The sequence below is a fragment of the Peromyscus leucopus genome, chromosome 7 (genome assembly GCF_004664715.2).
Source record: "Peromyscus leucopus breed LL Stock chromosome 7, UCI_PerLeu_2.1, whole genome shotgun sequence".
NCBI lineage: Eukaryota > Metazoa > Chordata > Mammalia > Rodentia > Cricetidae > Peromyscus > Peromyscus leucopus.
The window spans coordinates 73,949,569-73,962,618 of record NC_051069.1 but is presented as its reverse complement, the minus strand read 5'-3'; positions in this window follow the sequence as shown (position 1 = coordinate 73,962,618).

Sequence of the window (13,050 nt, the reverse complement as noted above, 5' to 3'; positions counted from 1 at the left end):
ACTGCTTGCTATGGCCTGGCTTCCTCATCACTCTCTTCTGCTGATGGTGGTCCTCTTGCCCTATGATTTCAGAAAGGCATATGCTTGATCTGGCAGAAACATAAGCTCAGCTAAACCCCCCTCTTTTGAAAGGTGAGAGTTATGAACTGGAGAGTCTTTGTGATCTTTTCCTGCTGTTCTTGGGGTCCAGAAGTTGTTCACCCTCTCTGCCGTCCCTATCTAGTTTATCTTCTTCCTGGAGACTTGGAGGGATCAGGGACCTGATGACTGATCATGAGAGGCAGTAGCATACAAGACTTATACTAAGTCCCACTGGTTAGGATTATATAATAGGCTAGAAATCATATATAATAAGAGACATTTAAAGGCCTTTAGGAGTGAAAAAAGCATGAATATTCCCAGGGGAGATGAAGGATGTAAAAGGAATTATTTGGATGAGAGATATTTCTCAGCAACTAACAGGTGGGCTCTATGTCTGATAGCTGTAAATGGAAACATGAGCTTGGAGCCTTATAACTATAAGACTATATTCTACACAAATATTGCATGTTTTCTGTTTTATATATATATATATATATATCATATATCATATATCATATATACATATATATGTTCAGAAACATTCTTTACATGCGTATTCATTATCATCTGTATCTACATTTGTATTTAATCTGTCTGGCAGACAAGAAAGGATAATGGGAATTATTTTGAAATAGGCAGGGGACTAGTGATGGCGAGAGAGGACAAGGAAGAATAAGAGGGGTGACTATGGTCAAAATACATGATATGCTTGAATGAAAATATGATTTTGATACCCATCATTTTGTACACTGAATACATACTAATAAAAAAGAAAGGGGGCTGGAGAGATGGCTCAGAGGTTAAGAGTACCCACTGCTCTTCCAGAGGTCCTGAGTTCAATTCCCAGCAACCACATGGTGGCTCACAACCATCTGTAATGAGATCTGGTGCCCTCCTCTGTATACATAATAAATAAATACTTAAAAAAAAAAAGAAAAAGAAAATAACATAGCTGTGGTTGCAAGAGCTTTGAGGGAAGTGCAAAGCAGTTAAATTCTAAACGGATAAAAACACGTGTGTTTGTTTTATTTTGAAAAGAAATTAAATGATATTCTACTTCTCTCAGAGGGACAATTGGCAATTAATGGTTGTTTAGGGGAAAGGTGTTATTTTCTTCAGTGGTATAGTCTCAGATAAATTGCCCTTGCTCTATTAAATAGCCTCCCACCTACACTTGGGCAAGTAACTCTTGTTCAGTTTAGTGGGCCTCACACAAAGGGAAGGCATAAATGTAGGAGGGAGACTTGTTGAGAAGAAGGTCTCCAGCAAGAGAGGGAGAGAGATGAAGGAAGTGTATGAAACAGTCAGATGAAAATTTTCAAATAGCTGAAGTATGAAGATTTGAGGCTGGCATCCATGGCTTTAGAGCTAATGACTCTCAGCCTATAGTGCTAACTGCTTAAAGGTCAGTAAGTATTCGATCCCTTTGAAAATAGACTGCTGGATCATGTAGTAATTTATATTTAATGCTTTGTGGAAATGCTGTATAATTGTGTGTGTGTGTGTGGGGAGACTATCTTATATTCCCACCCATACCATATTGAAGGTTCCAAATTCCCCACACCCTCTCCATATCTGTTTTTAATTATAGTTCTTTTAGCAGGAAGTGGAATGCCTATGTGGTTTTAATTTGCATTTTCCTGATAACTACTGATGGTATACATATTTCCATTTGCTTCTTGGACAGTTAAATATCTTTATAGTAATGTTTATCCAAGTCCTTTGTTCAGTTTTTTGAGTGGGCTGTTTATCTTTTATCATTGAATTCTTTATATATTCAAGAGACTAGTCACTAACTAGGTTTTTTTTTTTCTATAAAATTACATCATCTCCATAGAGAAGTACTTTATATTTTCCTTCCCAACTTAGAGATGTTTTATTTATGTTTCTTTGTAGTGGGTAGCCATTCCAGCTTGGATCTGGAAGTTCCAACCCCCATTGAGACTCTGGCAACTGTCACACCCACAAGGCGGGGCGAGGGGAGGCGCCTGGGAACCCGAGAGCTGGATGGGCCAGCGCTCTCTCTGTGCGCTCTCGGTGCCGGGACGCTGAACGGTGAAGGTGGACTGTGCAGAGCTCGGGAGAACACCACTGGACTGCGTTGCACCTTCCCCAGACCCTGCGACCTACCCATTACTTAATTTGTGAGTTACACCATTAAATAAATATCCTTTAAACTACGTGGAGTGGCCAAAATAATTTCTCCAATATTTCTTGAGTAAACTTTATAGTAAAATTCTGATTCCTTAGCTCAAGGCTATTCACCATTAGAAATCCATTCAATAATTCAAGATATATACCTTATTTTCACTACATCTTTTTAAAATGTTTTTTATCAGCTCTTCTCTTTCATATGTGCTTACTTGACTGAGTGACAGAAAACATAATTGATTAAATAAAAGCTATGCAGTAACACAGGGCTCAATCAGTAGCCTTTCAATCTTAAATGGATATACCTCAATATTCTTAAATTCTTATTCTTTTGAATGTGACTCAAATGAAAATCCCCAAGTATATGTTCCCTGAGTTCCAGATAAAATTTTAAGAGGTTCTGGCAGACTCAGTAACATCATTAAGAAATCATTTTTCTTCTTCATAGAATAAGAATACAATGCACTTAGAGTGTCAATCACATTTTAGAATTAATATAGGATTATTGCTTATAAAATGATAGACACCCCTGTGTGCTTTACTTTAATACTCCCAAAACTTAGGGGCCTCTATGACATATGATTGCACTTGTGAATGTCCACTTTCAGTGTTGTACCTGTGCTGTAACACTGTTTAGAGTGACACATTGATGAAAAGTTCATAATGTCGTTTCTGAAGAATGAAGAGTTGTTCCATGCTAAAAGGGAACAATAAATGAAAATTAAATACAATGGTATATCTCCAGTGAGATCTAGTGTCAAAAAATATGAGTCACTGTTGGGAAAGTTGTTCAAATCCAATTAAAGGATATTCAATTAAGAAAATGCTTCCTTAAGATGGGGCTGTAGACAAGACTGTAGGGCATATTCCTAATTGGTGATTGATGGGGGAGGGGCTAGCCCATTGTGGGTGGTGCCATCCATGGGCTGATGGTCCTGGGTTCTATAAGAAAATGGGTCGAGCAAGCTATAGGGGAGCAACCAATTAAGCAGCTCCCTTCCATGGCCTCGGAATCAGCTCCTGCCTTTAGGTTCCCGCCTGGTTTGAGTTCCTGTCCTAACTCCCTTCAGTGGTAGACTACGGATATGGAAGCATTAGCCAAATAATCGCTTTCCTCTTTGACTTGCTTTTGGTTGTGGTGTTTCATCATAGCAGTAGAAACCCATACTAAGTTAGACACACACACACACACACACACAAAACAAAACAAAACAAAACCCCATATTTGAGGGACAATGAATCGTACATCACATGTAACAAAAAATAAACACAGAATCAGGAAATTTCATAAATAAAATGTTTAAGAAATATACATATATATATATATATTAGTTCTGTCTTAAAGGAACTTATAATAGTTTTAAGGATTAGTATAACCATGCAAAATATGTAAGTCCTCAGGGACAGACAAACTCATCCTCCCCCCCAAACACACAGACAAATACACATATCTATATAAGAGATCATTTGATAGTCAATCTACCATTCTTGTTACTATACATGATCTTAGGCTACACTGATGAAATCAATTAGGCCTTGCATTAGTTCACTTTTAGTTTCTTTTACAACAGAACTGGTACTTTGTAAGGAAAATAATTTCAATTTCACAATTTCAAGAGCATGATCTTGATGACTGGCTTTCATAGTACTATTTATTACACTCTTCCCCCCTCTCTTTCTCTCAAACACACACACACACACACACACACACACACACACACACACACACACACTCATATATATGTGAGTGTGTGTGTATACATGTGTGCATATACATATGTTTATGTGTATGCACATGAACACACACACACACACACACACACACACACACACACATATATAAACATATGTATACAAAGAAAGCTGCCATAATCTGGGTCTCTTAATCTGGGTTTCTCAAGAAGTGGAAATGAGTGTGTTATTCAAATGAGCTCCATGAAGAATGGATGTCCACAATAGGGAATTTCTTCTGGGTGTGAAACTTGAACATGGGCACTGTTTCTATCTGACCAAAATATTCTATTGCTCTTCCTGACTTTATATATATATATCCATAATTAAATATAATTAGTAATGAGTTAATACAGTATTTAATATATAAGAATATTATATTTTTTCAATAAAAGGAAATAAAGAGGATAGTAATCAAAGCAGATTCATCAACTATGATGCTAGTCCTGGTTTAAAAAGTACACATATACATATATATGAATTTATTAAATTAGCTTACATAAAGGTTTTTGGCACACTGGAGACCCAGAGAACCCAATACCTGTTGACTACAAGAAACCAGAAACCTCAGAACAAGAGACAGCAACGATACATAGTGTCCATCAGAGACTGGCAGCAGGGAAGCTCTGTTGGGAATCTTAGGTGCTATTGTGCATCTTAGAGGCCGAACAAACTGCAGTCTTGTGTCCATAGATGATAACAGCAACAATAGTTGGCTTTGCATTGGAAGGGATGACTGGCTATCTCTTTTTTCTGCACTTGTCTGAGTCTTTTTAGTAACTGATGCTGCCTACATTCAGAGTCTCCCCCTTCCTTCTGCTGTTGGATATGCTAAGCATCTCTGTAAACACCCTCACAGACACACCCACAAGTACAGTTTAGTAACCTAGGGCTCCCTCATTCTAGTCAGGTTGGCCATCATAGCTCTGAGCTGGCAGCACAGGAAGGCTGCTGATACATTGTGAAATTCAACATCACAGTCACGGAGACTCAGCTACAGGTGGAGAACCAGTAACTGTGAGAAGCAGAGAAACGAATGGCGTCACTGCACGAAGGCCTTCCAGAAGGTTTGTTACACTTCCCCTGAATCACTGGTATCCAATGCTCTTTCACTGAACCTCTTCATCCTGTACCTTCCACTTGGATTAGCATCATGGTTGATGTCTTCTTTAACTACCCTCTTCCCCATTTCCTTTTATTGAAAATAGCCACAATAGTCTTTTAAATTTAATAACCCCTACTTATACTTAATTTTAAAGATTGAATAGATATTTATGCCGTCAGGAAGAGCAACAGAGGACCTTGGTCAGATAGAAGCTGGTGCTAGTGTGGGCATTCCTACTTCCAGGAGCTCACTTGAACAACACACTCATTTCCACTTCTTGAGAGACCCAGATTATAGCAGTTTTCTTTGTATGCTGTCCTCACTGGCAGAGAAAGCAAGAGTTAAAAGGCAAACTCTAGAAGCTCTTTTCTTGTGGACTACTCTATTGTCTGTAGGCAGAGCCTCAAACTTAATCACATCCTGAAGGCCACTCTTCCTCAGGTCAAATTCTTGATAACTAAATTTCAATTTGTTAACCTTTAATATACATTTAACCTCAACAGTTGGCAAGACAGTGTATAAATCCTAAAGTGCCTGTGCTCTTCTGCACTTCCATAACAACAATTTTGTTCAGTTTCACTGCAGGGCTTAACAAATCAAACACCTCATTGAAATGCAGGGAAATTCACTACTATAAAACATTAATGTTGTTAAATTACAGTTAAATAATGATTTATTTGAATTACTTCATAATTCCATTTTTCTTTCAATCCTATTTTCTAACATCACTTAATAAATAATTTCCTCTTTACTAATTTATTCTCTCTCCATCACTATATATTAAAGTATCATCTAAAGTGGGTTGTTATATGGTTCCAATCATTCTGTTAAATTTGCATAAATCATTTCTACTAAAACTATATTTTCATCATTATAAAATGTATTATACACAGTATCAGAAGGAACAAGACGCCTTCATTATTTTTCTTTTTCATAAAATTCTTAGCTGAGCAGCACTGGAGAAATGGTGCAGTTGATAAGTGCTTGCTGCGCATGTGTGGAGAAGACCTGAGTTCATATCCCAGAGCCCACATAAAAAACCAAGAATGGTGTAATGACAGAGAGACAGGAAACTGGCTGGAGCTCACTGCCCAGCCACCCTAGCCTAATAAAAAGACCCAGACCCCCAACAACCCCTATTGCAAAATACCAAGGTGGACAGCTCCAGAGGAAGGAACCCAAGATTGACCTGTGGCTTCCTGGTGCACAGCAATTTCCTCTGAGTTAAAGGCCGAGATCTTGAAGGGGAGTTCATCAGCACAGGATAGTCTAAGGCAGGTGAGACATTCCATTCTGCAGGAGAGCTCCTGAAATTCAAGAAATGAACTCGGAGGTTTCAGAACATCCCTGAAACTAATTCACTGGATCCCTCTCTCCCCAAGCATATAAAAGTAGTAAGAACTACTGAGAGGCTCAGACCAGCTAACTGCCTGGAGGAGGCAGAGAGCAGCGGTGCTACCTGGAGGCTCAGATCAACCACTCATCCTGAAAGAGACAGTCCATCCTGTTGAGCTGCCTGAAGGTTGTAGAGTGCAAAGTTTCTAACTTCCGTGAACTGTCACTCACGCTGGGTGGACTTCTGGTGCTGCAGCTGGGTCTGAGTCATCTCTGCTCCTGTAAATAAGTTTTTACCCATAAGCCAGCAAGTAGGAAAACATGTCTAAACATTGTATCCTCTGAGAACGAATGAATATAAACACGACACTGTTTTCCTGAATCTTCAGAGACAATAACACATAGCCCAAAGTATTACTCAAATTATAGATCCCCCCATTTGCTATAGAACTCTCTCATCCCCTCGCTTCTTCTTAGCAATGTGTCAGAAGCCAGAAGTCTTTGACCAGCTCTGTACCTGACTTGTGCCGAGGAAATACTTGGGGTCTTTAACAGGGTGAGATCTGATTTGGACTCCTCTCTGTAAATCATGCCTTTTAAGGTACAATTCTTTTTTCCTTTTTTTTTAATCATCCAAGAAAAGCCATATACATACCGGTGTGTCTTTTCTTCCTGAAAACTATTACCTTTTCAGACTAAACATGCAATCAGAATATCATCATCTTAGCTCCTGTTTTTTAGTAGACCTTCATTTGTTGGACAAGTAATCAAGAAGCAAGCAGCGAGCACATTTGTAGATTGAAATAAAAACAAGTAAGTTCATCACTCAATGTTTGACATAGGTTTGAACTATCACCAGCCTCTGAGAAGCAGTCTCTCTGCTACAGAGGTCTCTGTCTAGTACCAGGACACTCCTCCTCCTCCTCCTCTCAGAAGTGAAGCAAACTCGTTTTTGATAGTGACGCCATAATGTGCTTCTTCTTCTTCTTTTACCTCGCAGCATGGCTGAGGGCTGCAAAGGGCTGGCTTTGCTGGAGCCAAAGAAACTGCTGAATCATCACATGGCCCTCTGCTGCCAACAGGGGAGCATTCTTTCTGCCCTTGCATAAATCTTGTAAAATTTCAGAGGCATATTTGAAAAGTGCACCAGAGTTTAACTATTTTTGTTTCCTGAGAAACTTACACATTTCTTATTTATCTGTTTCTTTTCCAGTTGTAATTTTCATTTCTCTGTTTGCTTAGGAGGTAGGGACCAAGCACTAGAGAGATTTTATAAATGACAAAATTGTACTCTCCAAATTGCCCTTGAGCCAAAATACAGTGGAAAAATGTGCCCTGTGTGTCTTTCCACCCCCATTCTATGCCTCTCGATCATTCAGTGGCCTCATAGGAGGCTCCAAAGGACCATAACACATTTTCCACAAAAATCAAGAACAGTCAGTCCACCCCATAATTCTAAACTTGTTCTGGGCTCTCCAAATTCCATCTTATAGGTCTTATGCTGAGAAACTCCTGGTGTGACTTGTGAATGATCAGCTCCTGCTTGAACAATTTCTACATGTAACTGGAATGTCCCTCCTTGTTAGTTCTATAGGACTGCTGGGATAAGTAAAGTTAGCAGGCTTAAGCTCTCCCAATTGCAGACATTCATTCAGCATTCACTGGGTGCCTATCCATGTAGGTACTGTGTGCTGTGAATAGATTGAGTGAGCCGAAGATCTTACGCACATTCCACTGGGTGCTTCTATGAACAAAATGTAAGTCTGACAAAATTAGTCCTGTGTACAAAAGCTTGATGATCTTCCAGGGCATTAAAAGCTAAGGGCAACAGCACTCTCTTAATGGACCAAGAGGCAGTGTGGCTGTTGTAGAGATAGATAGTTAAAGTTGTTCCAGTGGTTTTATTGTTTTGTTTTGTTTTTGTTTGTTTGTTTGTTTTTCTGTAGAGTAGCTGCATTCATGGCTAATCACCAGGAAATGATGGACCATGACTAAAATAAACAATTTCTAAATGATCTCTCCAAAAATCTAGTATGAGTAGTTCAATATCTTTGGCTGAAAGTAGAACTAGATGTGGTTTTACCTGAATGAATGGTGTGAATGAAATCTCACACAAAATGTAGCTTCAATTCTTAATAATCTATAATAGAATACCCCCATTTAATAAGCATACTAGTATTCAAAGCACAAAGTGAGTGAGTGAATGAAAGAATTAGTTGACATGATACAGTTGTATGCTGAAGTGTATTCTGGAAGAGAGACAAGATGAAAGGCGCATCGGTGTGCTAGCATAATCTGTAACTACCTGATCACAATCCATCTGCTGCTCCCTCCCTCACAACCTGCCTAACTCAACACAGCAACTCAAGTATGCCACTTCTCAGTCAACCACAATTCAACTAAAGCCATTCCCCTGACCTTTTCATTGAGTTATAGCCCCTTCACAGAAAAAAAAAAATAGTGACCAGAAATGTACTTCTAACTGCACATGCCATCACTTCCTTCTCCCCCTTTCTTCTTTTCTTTTTTCGGGCTTTAAATATTCTTTCATGCTTCCTTGTCATGTTTGCCATACATGATCAGAGATGATGAAGCAGTTTGGGCACCTGGGAGGAAGTAGAGGAATGAAGAAAGTACGATAAAAGATATAAAGAAGATATTGTCAATGGTAAGTGTGGGCCTTGTCATCCCACAGTGCAAAGTTTAATCAGGAAGGTGGATGTATGTAAAGAAACCAAAAAAAAAAAAAAAATCAGATAACAAACCCCACAAGTGGACAAGGTAATGACTTGTCCCTGAATGCCTATAATGTGTTACAATTATTGGTCAGCTGAGTAAACCAACGTCTACTCTGAAGTCCTTGCCTAGATTATCTGAAAACCAGTAAAACTGATTCCATGTTCTCTACAAATCCTAACATGAACATAAGCATTGTATTAATTGTATTCATGTTTCTGTATTAATACAATGCTTTTGTGTAAAGCAGCTAGGTGTGATCAGAATGCTGACACTGTAAAGACAGACCCCTGGTAATTAAAAGTAGCAGAGGACAAAAGACAAACAGTCAGGACCAAGACTAGAAATTATATGATGCAGGTTCTATTGATGCTAACATGTAAAATGCTTTGTCAGTCATAAAGAGGAAGAAAAGTAGGTTTAGTTAGGGTTTCCATTGTTGTGAAGAGACACCATGACCACAGCAACTCTTATAAAGGGAAGTATTTAATTAGGGCTACTTTACAATTCAGAAGTTTTGCCCATTATCATCGTAGTGGTAAGGATGGAAGTATGCAGGAAGACATGGTGCTGGAGAGGGAGTTGAGTGTTCTACATCTAGATCCACAGGAAGCAGAAAAAGAGAGACACTGGACCTGGCTTGAGCATTTGAAACCCCAAAGCTTACCCCCAGTGATACACTTCCTCCAACAAGGTCACACCTCCTTCAACAAGGCCACATCTTCTCATGCCACTCTCTAAGCATTCAAATAGGAGTTTATAGAGGCCATTCTTATTCATACCACCACATTAAGTATCGTAATTTCAAAATACAGACCCAGGCACAGACTAAGGCATGCAGTCGTAACTTTGCGCCCTGTCTTCTGCCTGCTTCTCCTGCTTTTGCCCATTTTGCCCTTCTCAGCTGCTCCCTTTACTGCCCCTAGGGCTCTTCTATGTATGTCTGTCTCCCTGAAGTTCCCTTTACTCTGGACCTCTAAGTTTTCAACTTCAGCCTGAAGCATCTTGCGTCGTTACTGAGGTCTGATTAATGGTACTGGCGGGTTTATATTTGAATATTTTCAGAGATGGCATGCCAAAGGAATGGTGGCAAATTTTCTGGTAACATTACAGGCTGGTGTTAGAAATGGTTTTGGATAGGCTAGGCATGGCTTTGAAACCATACCACATGGGCAGCCACTTTTTCTACCATCATGTAGGGCTGTTCTCACAAGCATATTTACCTTAAAAGAAAAAAAAAGATGCAGAAGACTCTTATTTGGTTCTGACTTAGCTTTGATACCACCCACAAAGCACTCCACCCACCCCTCAGCATCCACAGTGCAGCCTTGTGTGTTTTATGTCTTTTAGGAAAGCCAAAAATGACCTGTAATTACAAGTCAATCTCACTATTTAGTTTTGTGTTTGTGTTGACTGTATCTTTTACCATTTACAAAGAAAGACTATAATGTCAAAGCAATTGCACTGTGTGGTAAGCATGCTTTTTCTTTCCCATTTTTTCAGATAAGAATGTTGAGAAACATGGACTACTTGTTTCATAGCCTTCTTGAAGGATCACTGCCAACCTTAGATCCAGATATGACACATACACTTGGCTAGTCCTGCTCCATCTTCTTCCCAAAGCCACTTTCCTCCTCCATGTTCTACACACTGTATTATGTTCTATTTTCCTTTCCTTTTTCTTTCTTTCTTTCTTTCTTTCTTTCTTTCTTTCTTTCTTTCTTTCTTTCTTTCTTTCTTTCTTTCTTTCTTTCCTTCCTTCCTTCCTTCCTTCCTTCCTTCCTCCTTCCTTTCTTCCTTCCTTTCTTTTGTTCTTTTTTTGAGGCACAATAGTCTTTTTGTATAGCACTGGCTATCCTGGAACTTGCTCTGTAGGCCAGGTTGGCTTTGAACTCAGATATTCAGTTACCTCTGCCTCCTGAGTACTGAGATTAAAGGTGTGGACCACTGCACTTGGCTTATGTCTGGCTTTAAAATCAAGCAAATACAATTTCATTTTGAATATTTTAGAAGGTCACACCTTGTGAGAAAAATTGTAGCCCTTAGTATTATAAAGATAAGTTCGGAGGTAAGTAGCCTAAACCAAAAGGAGACACGAACTTTGCTTAACCCTATGATAATGCTCTCTGTCTTAACAAGAAAAGAGTTAACTGGCTAGGAAGGACGGGAACATTTCTTACCTATGCATTTATTGCTGAAGAACAGATCTGTGCTAGGTATTATTTCTTTTTCCTCAAATATGAAACCTTTACTGAGAGACCTGCATGTGAAAATGTAAGCTAGATATATTTTTATTTGTCTAACTCTTTTTACATTTCAACCACTGTTATTTCCTGCTTACCAATAGTGGTCACACATACCTTTAATCCCAGCACTCAGGAGGCAGAGTAGGTGGATCTCTGAGAGTTCAAGGCCAGCCTGATCTACAGAGCTAGTTCCAGGACAGGCTCCAAAAGCTACACAGAGAAAACCTGTCTCAAAAAACAAATAAACAAAAAAATTTCCTGCTAAAGATTCTGCCTTTTAGTTGAGCTCCTGACTGAGGATCAGTCTCAGAGGGAAGGTGAGGCTCAGGAAAGAGGCCATTTTTCTGGTCTGATGAAAAGAAACACATTCCTGGCCAACATCACACCTCTCCTCACCACCACCACCACCACCACCACCACACCACCACCACCACCACCACCACCACCACCACCACCACCAAGCAAGGGGCAATCTCACACTGTCTGTTCCCCATGTACTTCACTGAAAAGTGGAAGGAAAACTAGGAGAGTTACAAGAAAGACACAAACCTTTCAGTATTCATTATTACCTAAAACCTCTTCCTGTGGTGTTCTGAATTCTCTTTATTTGTCTACATGGATCCTTGGGATGTTCCTTAAAAGGAAAGACTCAAAGGCCATTAAAATGGAAGGCAAGGCGGCACTGGTCTGTGTCCTTTCTGGCAGGAGCGTCCTTCCTCACACATAAACTTCACTGTGACAGGATTCTGCTTTTTCCGCTCTCCCTGCCATGGAACAACACCAAAGGAAAACTGAGAAAGTTCCCAGTTGGATAAACTCTGAGTAAAGTATTTCAAATGGCTGTGGTCCCCTGTACCTCCCTTGCTATTTCCCAATGATCAGTCCTACTTTGTCAGAGAATAGTGAGTATAGTTATGTGGGCATTGCTAATTAGGTATCATCCATGGCAGAGTCCATTTCCAAACAGTTTTAAAAATTTGGACGGGTAAGCTTAGAATTACTTCTTATGTATATATGTTGATCATGTTCATTGAGATGTCCAGGCATGAACACTCACAGATTCAGAAAAAGAAAAAAAGAAACAATTTCAGAGAGATGTGTGCTGAACAGGAATTTGTGGCAGGCTTCAAATTTGTTTAAAATAATTGCTAATTTTCAAACCTAATCTGGTACAAAATTAAGACAAATGAATTTGGGGTTAATTTACATTTCTTTTCAAATTTATAGGGTACATATATTTTCATATTAAAATGTTCAAATTACATACAGATAACAAATACTTTTTTATCGTAATAGCAAATGAAGAGAATATAGTAATTTTGTTTGCTGTTGCCACTTCCTATGCATTTAACGTTACATCTTCATGAGAATACTTTATGAGAAGAGAAGAAAATCTATAAAAGGCAAACATTCTTTTATTCAGCATTTTAATGTATGCTTTTGTTTTAACTGATAAAGAAGAGAAGGAATAGAAAAATAAAAAGAATTAGAAGATGCTGAGAGATAGAAGAGAAAGAGAAAGGAGAAAGAAGAGATTGGAGTCACGATATGATCTCTCCTTTGTAACTTGTCACTTAAAACAGATAATTCAGAATACTGGCATCACAATTGGAAAATTAGAAACAAACAGAACATTTTAGTGACTCAATTAATGCTTAAATTTCC